Here is a 9512-nt window from a genome sequence, read left to right on the forward strand (position 1 = left end):
CATGTGTATGTATGTGTGAGGCTGCTTGTTACTAGTCCGGACTAATGCCGATTTATAGTGCTAGCTCACTGAGATATCATGCCGCAGTTTAACAGGAATACCCCACTCAGACACAGCATACTGACTCCGAGCCGACCAGTCCTTGTTTTAGCCCCTTTTTGCCGAGCGCCAGACAGGGTAACAACAAGAACCATCTTTTAACGTCTTTTGGTATGACGCGGCCGGGGATCGAACCCCGGACCTTCCGCTCTCCGGGCGGACGCTCTGCCACTAGACCACGGAGGCGGTCTATTTCAAGAGGGTTTCGCAGGTGATCATAATTCTCACACTGAGTCAGCGAAATACTCGTGGACCACAACACGTATGTGAGTGTAATAGGACAGAACCATAGATAATAAGTAGTGCGTTACATGAACACTAATAAATTGCTACATGCGTCGATAATAACAACAAACTTGGTAATCTACAATGATATATATATATATATATATATATATATATATATTTATGTCATATATCGAACTATTCAAATAGTATGTCCCAACCAAATCAATCTTACACATGAACAACATAGCATCTTTGCAGAACTATGTTTGTGAAGGGCACGTGTGACACAGTCGTATCTCTTCGAATTGCCAGAAACCATAAATGGGCTTCACACATTGTACCTATGTCGGGAATCGAACCAGGGTCTTCGGCGTGACGAGCGAACGCTTTAACCACTAGGCTACCCGACCGCCCCTATAGGTGGTGGGAATAGGTGTACCTTAAATAGGCAACTTAGAATGACGACAATGCCGATACCGGCGATAGGGTCGTAACATGGTGGGACAGGATGAATAGCCCAGCTGACGAAACATGCTGGTCACCAGGCGTGACAAATATCTCTTAGAATATTACGTTTCCGCTTCTGAAAATGTAATAAGCATATAGGTAATTTAGGTATTAAAAGTGTTATTCTTACCACGTTGGTAACTGTGTACATGTCGATTCGGGATCGGGTGACACATCAGGTGATGTGGGTCTTCTCTTGTTTCCACTTGATTTTCATCGTATCCATATTGCGAAACTTGCTCGTGTTGGTTCATAAGCGTATGGTTTTGCGATTTCTTCATGGGTCAAGGGAACGTCTTCGCATCAGGCAATGTTATCAGATTCCATGTTGTCTCACAACAAACTGGTACTTAATATCTTTTGCGTTGTGACAAGACAGGGACCGAGTTAAGTCGGTACCAATTACGTCATAATCTAAGGGGGATAACTCAGGCCTGTTTAGCTGGTAAAACGAAGGTCTCATAACAACATAACATTTTCACACTTATTGTGAGCTTCCCACTTTCACTGTGAGAAAAATTAGTGTATATTTTCAAACACTAATCCTTACTAATTCTAAAATTGCGTTTAGTTCGAAATTAGAAAGAAAGTGATTTTTGCGTGTACACTTCCCTGTTAAGATCTGTTTTACTTTCCTCCCACATTAAGATGACGCACTGTGGTATAGCTAAAACACTGCTCAAAGTAGCGTCAAACCAGACTCAGTCACTCACGATAGCTAATGCCTGTATGTTAAGTGCCGTCTATTGTGAGACGCGAGATATAATAAATGGAACGTTAATTAGACGAACAATAATTAACCACTACAATATACACTATGATACACCAAAAATAATAAGACCATGATAATTACCGTATACCAACATTGTAGCCGGGTATAAAATGATTGTAGAGGTATCAAGCACACCTCTACGGAAAACAATTAGCAGGTTGGCTTTTAGGGAAAAAATGCATTCATTTCGGTACAAACGTCCCCATTCCTGTATATCCACCCACATACGCACGCGCGCGCACACACACACACACACGCACACACACAAAAAACAACAACAAAAAAGAACAACAAAAAACACACGCACGCACTCGGAAGTTACCTCGCTAGTTTCATCTTCCATAGCACTAAGGTAGCTCTCGTGCTCGTGAGCATGGAATCCACAAAATATCGACTTGACTCTCCTGAGCGAGAGTTGGACATAGATCCTCAATGATCATTGCGCCTTGTTTTCAATGCATAATAATCAAGGAAGGATGAATTCCTTGAGACAGTATGCAACGAGGCAATGCCGGGTAATGGTGATATCGACGTTTTTTCAACACTTATAACAGTGCGACTTGATTCAATGTCTAGATTTTTTCCTCGTGTCGTTCCCACCTAAAGCTATGGTAGGAAATGTGTCCAGGGTATTAATCGTTTTAGAAAGGAAATATATACATTGGACAATTTAGGATGAATTAAATCCTGTCAGATCTACGCCCTGTTTGTCGTCGGCCTTTCTCCACACAAAAGAAAACTGATGCCACTAAAACTCAGTGATGATACTTACGACTACGCCGATTTCACTCGTCAATTATTCGTCTGTACACCTACTTCATGTACTTTTGGCAATAAATCATGGATGTTTAGTTATATTTATATCACCAAATTTTGAATTTTGAATAAATCTGTTTTATGTCACCTTCCTGTGAGTTTCATTGTAAAATCATTAAAAAAGATATAAAATTATTTTTCGTTTCTTTATACTGGCCACCGGTTTCGACAAACGCTTAAAAACTGGTGCCATGATAGTTATAATTTTGAGACATAAAATGTTACAAAGAAGCAGAGAATTTATTCAATATATGACCTATAGTACAATTGTAGTAGAACATTATTGTTACTTTTCATATACCCCTTACATAAAGGATGGGAATATAGTCGACGTCTCGTCTGTCTGTCTGCCCGCCTGCACTTCCGTCAGCTTGAAAATGTGTTTCGAGGAAAATCCAGATTTTTGGTACGGGTTGTGTCATTTGTGTTTTCATATACATTCATCTATCACCGAATGAGTAGCCTGGAGTTTTCTACATGTCTAACACTTTTGACATTACACTTTTAACACTTTTGACACTTATTACATTTTTCAAATGTCAAATAAACTATTCTAACACCAATGCGACATACCACAGCATATGTGTATAAGCCAGTCCCTCAGCATATGGTCACTCCACTCTCTCAGCATATGCTTACTCCAATATCTAAAAATTACTAAAATTTGAATTCCTTCAATTTGAAAATTAGTCCATCCCCTTTTTGTTCGATACTTAGTTGGCGATTAGGCTAATATTTAAAACTTGAGGAACTGGGGATATGTCATCTTCTGAAGGTCCCAATTGATAATGCAGTTATAACTTTATTCGTTTTTTTCTTTATATTTTAGTGAATTTTAGTGAATTCGGCACAAAATCGAGACAGATTATTCTCTTGCGTTGACGTTGTATATTTTACTAAAAACTTAAACTGTTAGGGAATAAAATAACTGACATACGCGGGTCACTCTTTCACTTAACACGAAAATAAAACTGTTCCTGCATATAATGCCAACAACCTTGAAGACCGGTGGCAATATAATTATGTTCCATGACAACACTCCCCAGAGTGACTATATCAGTGAGTTAAGTGAGTGAGTTAAGATTTATCATCACATCGGCAATATTTCAGCCATATAGTGACGAGATCAATTTATCTATAAAACTAAATACATTTTGACAATATAAAAACCTGTCAACGAAGGACAGTAAAACAAACTAGGATATCACAGATGTGAATATAAAACCAGCATGGAACAATAAAAAGATGTAACAATACACAATACATGATAAAAACGGACTATTGATCGCCAACCACTGAAGGTAGATCACCACACTAGGGACCATGGGGACTTACAGTACTTTTGCTACCTGCATGGGCCCTAGCAGGATTTACACCATATCTTCAGCCGCTGGCGATTGTATGCCAGTTGAGCCATCAATTAAACCCAACAGATATACTAAGATAACAATCGTGGTAGTACTAAATTTAATTGAATGATGTGGAACTTACGTATCCTCTGAGGGGGACAACAATTTTACAGTACCTTAAACCCCTTCAAGGATACTGCCACTAACAATCTCAGTTTCTAATTTAATCTACCAATTTTTAAACTTTCATATCATATAACACGTGTCAATCAAAACTTCTCAAACAACTCTATTTCTTTTAAAAAATCAAAGATTAAACGAGAATTGATGCTTTTAAAAAGAACATTAATTGATGACGCTTTGAAATATTTATCCCTTGTGATGGAAAAATCAATATAGTCAAACAGAACATGCTTGACTGTAATTCTCTCATCACAAGGGATACAAAATGTAGGATCCTCACCTTTCAATAAGTACTCATTTGTATACCTGCTATGGCCAAAACGACATCGTCGTATTACGACCTCTTCAAATCTGGACTGACAACCCACGTGGGTGTAGCCAATAGTTGGTTTAATTCCATGTAATTTATTGATACCTGCTTGGGTGTCCCACTTCTCTTGAATCAGATCTCGGATGTAACATCTGATCACTGGTTTATAATCGCTGTATGGAATACGAAGTGTTGTCATAGATTTGTTGAGAGCTGCTTTGGCTGCAGCATCGGCCATTGTGTTACCATTGATACCAACATGGCTTGGTAACCAACAAAAAACGATGTCGCATTGGCCAGTAGCATGAACAGTTAATAATTCAATAATTTCAAGTAAAAGTGGATATTTACAAGATTGATTTTTAATTGCCTGAAGACACGAAAGTGAGTCTGAAAATATAATATATTGCTTATGTTTTGATTGGTTATTTATGTATTCTAATGCTGTTAATATGGCCTTGGTTTCAGCCGTAAAAATGGAACAGTTATCTGGAAGTCTTAAAGATATTGTCCTGGATCCAATTATGGTGGCGCTGGCAACAGCGCCTCCATCCTTAGATCAATAAATGCCATTCGGTGATCTCCGTTCCAATTCAGTAGCTATATAAGTTGTGGATTTTAAGGGTAACGCGTACGATACACTGGTATCTGATTGATCGACTACGGTGAGGAAACCCATTCTGTCTTGTCAAATATCCCATTTGTTCCTCTGGTGAATGAGAGAGTATATACCTAAATGTTTAGACATTGTCAATCATATTAAAGATTCGGTTGCGCCGAACGTGGTGTATGATATTCTGCTTGAATGACAAAGATAGATTTACTTGAGTTCACTTCCTTGGATACATATCAGACACAATCGAAATGTCATCGTCTCGACTCCCGTCTCAACATATACGTGATGGATGTTATAATACAAAACGTAGTCGTCATTGTTTTAACATTGAAATGTGTCTATCAATATCCTGTATTTTGGATGTGTCTAATAAAGAGTCCCTCATCTTAACAGTTATGGAACTAGAGTGCACAGAATTAGGACCAGAACACAACTGTCAGGGTGTTTGTGCCAAGTTTGGATTCAGGATACGAAAGCACGTGACACGGGACCTGAAAAGAATGTCGCCAACAAAACTGACAAACAAGTTCTGCAACCATCTAGACTGAAAGTGCCTTACTGTTCCTATTCCACAGTTTTGTTCAAACAGTTATCCGTGAAAAGAAAGACCCGGAGGCTATTCTATCTCACAGCTGGAACAGGAGAGATTCACAAGTTCAACATTCCTCATGTACGTGGCGTAAAAGGAGGAAAATACATTTCTTTCCTACACACTGGCTCCTGCGACATATACAGCAGTCTTAATGTTTATGAGGAAACATCAAAGATCCTCAGAGACTGGCTCTCGCCAAAGAGAGGTAAACGTTATTGTGTCTCGGAAAGTACAGTTTTAGTAAAGGGATGTTGTAGGCGGTACGCTTCGGTTGAATGTCGTCAAATTGTCAAGCACACGTTAATTATTTGGTTGGAAGTGTCAATTAAGAAAAATAATGCAGGTACCCTAAGTGTTTATAATTATACTACAGCTGAGGTATCCCGAATGCCAAGGTTATGGGAATTACCAAACGTATTTATGTCGATGTCTCTCGACGATAATCATGTGATAATGTTGACGTCCCTACAACACAGAAGCATTGTCAGTTATTTTGAAATCGTGAAGAAGGTGTTCAGAGAGGAGTTCATGACGACAACACGAGTCTATGCATTTACACGTTGCGATAACGACCTTCTATTTTTAGGGTTTGTCAATGACAGTTCGTCAGTACATCTATATAGGAAGACATGCGACAACCTAACACTTATATGGGTAAGTCAGCTAAACACTTTTCTTACGTTTGTTTCAAAAGAGAAACTCTGAATGAAAATGTCAGTTTAAGTAAAGGCAATGAATTTCGTTATTAATGACGGTGGGAAGCTTTACATATTGAATCCAACATAGAGGTTTATCGATTAACGGTATTCAGCACGTTTATTTTATCATTATACTAGTATTAGTTGAACCTTGCCAATAATCAATTTCTTTTTATGCTGGTACGTGTTATCGATTTAAAATTACCTTGATATTTCAGTTACATAACATCATATCAGCTTAATGTTTATTGGCAGCCTGAAGTGGTGCATATCTTGGATGATTACCATTAAAATTTTCAATTTTGATGTTACTTGTAGTTTTCCTCCATATTTATTCAATAAAATATATCGTACTACCAACTCACTTTGTGTTACGTTTTTGATTCAGTAACATCTTCTTAATATAAACAGGCTTACTGTTCCTTCAAGGCTATCACGGCAAACGAACATGAATATTTAACAGTTTTTGATCCCCTGGCATATAATGCGGGGGATTTAGCTAGCAGCATGTCCGTCCGATTTTTGCCTGATCAGAGCTCAAGACAATTACACATTTTATACCCCCGTATACGAAGTAAATCGGGGGTATATAGCGTTCCGTCTGTCCGTCCGTCCGTCCTTCCTTCCGTCCGAGCTTTTGTCCTGTCCATAACATTTTAACCATGCACTCTAGCTTCACCAAACTTGCTACACACATTTACCACAATGAGTACTTGTGCCTTTTGCTGGTTTGAAGATTCTGAATTTTTAAATTTTTGCCGTTTCCATGGAAACATTAAGAAACATATTTTTTTAGGGTGGGTGTTTTGTACGGCCTATATCTTATTAACCACAGAAATAAATGTATACTTCAGTGATACATTAGATTTAGCAATGATTTCCTTAATAGAGTGACATTTGTTTTTGTGTGATCTTTACTTTTAAAATCAAACATTTACCTATGAACAAATTTCATTTTAATTGCTTCGAATCATGTGAGACGAATAACCCATCTCCCCTTCTATAAATGCGTCTTTTCTAGCTTTGGATATTGACTTGTGTATGTCTGTCGTTTAACAACTATGGTGATGGAAAACATATTCTGCGTTGAAATTGAATAATAACAATATTCAGAAGGTATAATAGTATGTCACAACTAAAATAACCTTTCTCGTTTTTATAATTCTCTGATATAAGTTTATATTATTTAATTGTATTGCAATAGTACATTACCAGTGCAGAAATGCAGAAAGAATTTCCAATTGAGCAGAAAAACTGAAATAGAAGATTCACATACACCCATATCTTCAATGAATTTACAAAAATATTGATCTCGCAGTCTGACTACATTCTAAAGAAAAACAATTCCATAATTTTAAGACATAATGAGAATAAATAAGAGTATGTTGTGCGATTCCGACAATACCATCAGCATGTGTTCATGCATCACCATTAACACGTAATGGTGCAAGGTGTTCACGAAACGTGAGCGTAGCCTGCCCCATCGGTACCGAAACTCGCAATGCAAATTCTCAATCTTCCGGCGTACCTGGGTGAGAGAGTTGGGTTTAACGCCGCTTTTAACAGTATTACAGTTACATCGCGGCGTGTCACCATAATGTGGGAAGTGATACAGGTCTCAGACGTTGAACCCACGGGGGATTGGGGTGGGGGGTGGGGGGGTGGGGGGGGGGGGGGGGGGGGGGGTTTGCTGACAAGTCTAGAAACATAATCGGGGCGAACCGGGATTCGAACCCACATCCGGCGTACGGTTCTACTCCAAGGGTATCGTTCGGTTTTGGTGAAAGTGATGCACGTCTTTTTTAAATGCCGTTTACAACTTTGGTGAAACGGAAGTCGTGTGGACACAACAGTTATCATAATTAGGGCGATTTCGTCATTCCAATGCGCGACCAATTGGTATCGGTACGCCTTAGTGACTCGACCGCCTCCGTGGTCTAGTGGTAGAGCGTCCGCCCGGAGAGCGGAAGGTCCGGGGTTCGATCCCCGGCCGCGTCATACAAAAAGACGTTAATAGATTGTACTTGTTGTTACCCTCTCTGGCGCTCGGCATTAAGGGGCTAAAACAAGGACTGGTCGGCTCGGAGTCAGTATACTGTGTCTGAGTGGGGTATTCATGTTAAACTGCGGCATGGTATCTCAGTGAGCTAGCACTATAAATCGGCATCAGTCCGGACTAGTACAAGCATCCACACACACACATACACGTGCATGCACGTCGCTATATAAGTGCAATAATCTTGGACGCGACGTTAAACCCAATTTCACCTCACCTCACCTCACCTAAGTGACTCAAACACCCAAACGGAACTTGGGCTCCTGAGACGACTGGTTCGCCCTTTCAACCAGTTACAATGCGTTATCAAACGACGTTCTGTGAAATGTGATTTCTATCACGAGGGAATTATGGTCAACTTAACAGCCTTTGTGCCATTCAGTATCGCCTGGAAGAAAACATATTGAAGATATTGATCAGGCAGTATCGGTGAATATTTCACGAAGGAAACGTCCGTATACACGCACAGGGCATCCAGGACATCTACTGTTATTGTGTTATCAGGTTTTGTCATCACCCACAGGTATTAATGTCTTATTTCCTGTCCTTTTAAAGAATGTCAACCTTCAGTCGAACTCGTATCATCAGTAGTCATCAGAGATGAACTTTATAAATAAATACTAAAGACATATGATATGTATCTATGAACAGAATAGCTCGAGCTTCTGCTTTGTATGACCTTTAAATGAATGTGTGTTGTCGTTTTTATATTCAGATCCTCGGCTACCATTTCGTCACTGGACATACAACGGTAACGTGAGTTTTACCGCTTAAAAACTATTTTGTGAAGCTAACAATGTAATATGTTGTTTTGTTACTGACTGAACGTTTGAAATGTTGATTTCATATCGTTGAAACAAAGTATATTTGAACACCTTAGAGTGAAACATTTGGTACACATTGACTAAATATCTAAACGTACTAAAATGCTCGTTATTTTCATATACTAATACCTCCAAAAAAGGATTAGTTTGAAAAAAAAGTCATTTAATGTCCATGCTTTGTTTTCAAGGGAATATTAAACGCTTGCAGATGGGGAATCGAGTATTAAGAGCCATCTTATGTACACAGTTGTGCTACCTATTGTGTAAGTACCATGATCTTTTGTGTCAAGATGTTTTATTATATATTTTATCATGTGTATTTATGTAATATGATCTCGCAGACCTTATACCTAAAACATAAGCATAGGCAAAACTTATATCCTCTAGATCTACACCCTGAATGTATTTGGTGGAGAAACATGTCTCTATTGTACACAAAGATCATCGTTTTTGGCATCCAAT

Source organism: Haliotis rufescens, unplaced genomic scaffold (assembly GCF_023055435.1).
Source record: "Haliotis rufescens isolate VD_foot unplaced genomic scaffold, xgHalRufe1.0.p SCAF_6, whole genome shotgun sequence".
In the NCBI taxonomy this organism is placed as follows: domain Eukaryota; kingdom Metazoa; phylum Mollusca; class Gastropoda; order Lepetellida; family Haliotidae; genus Haliotis; species Haliotis rufescens.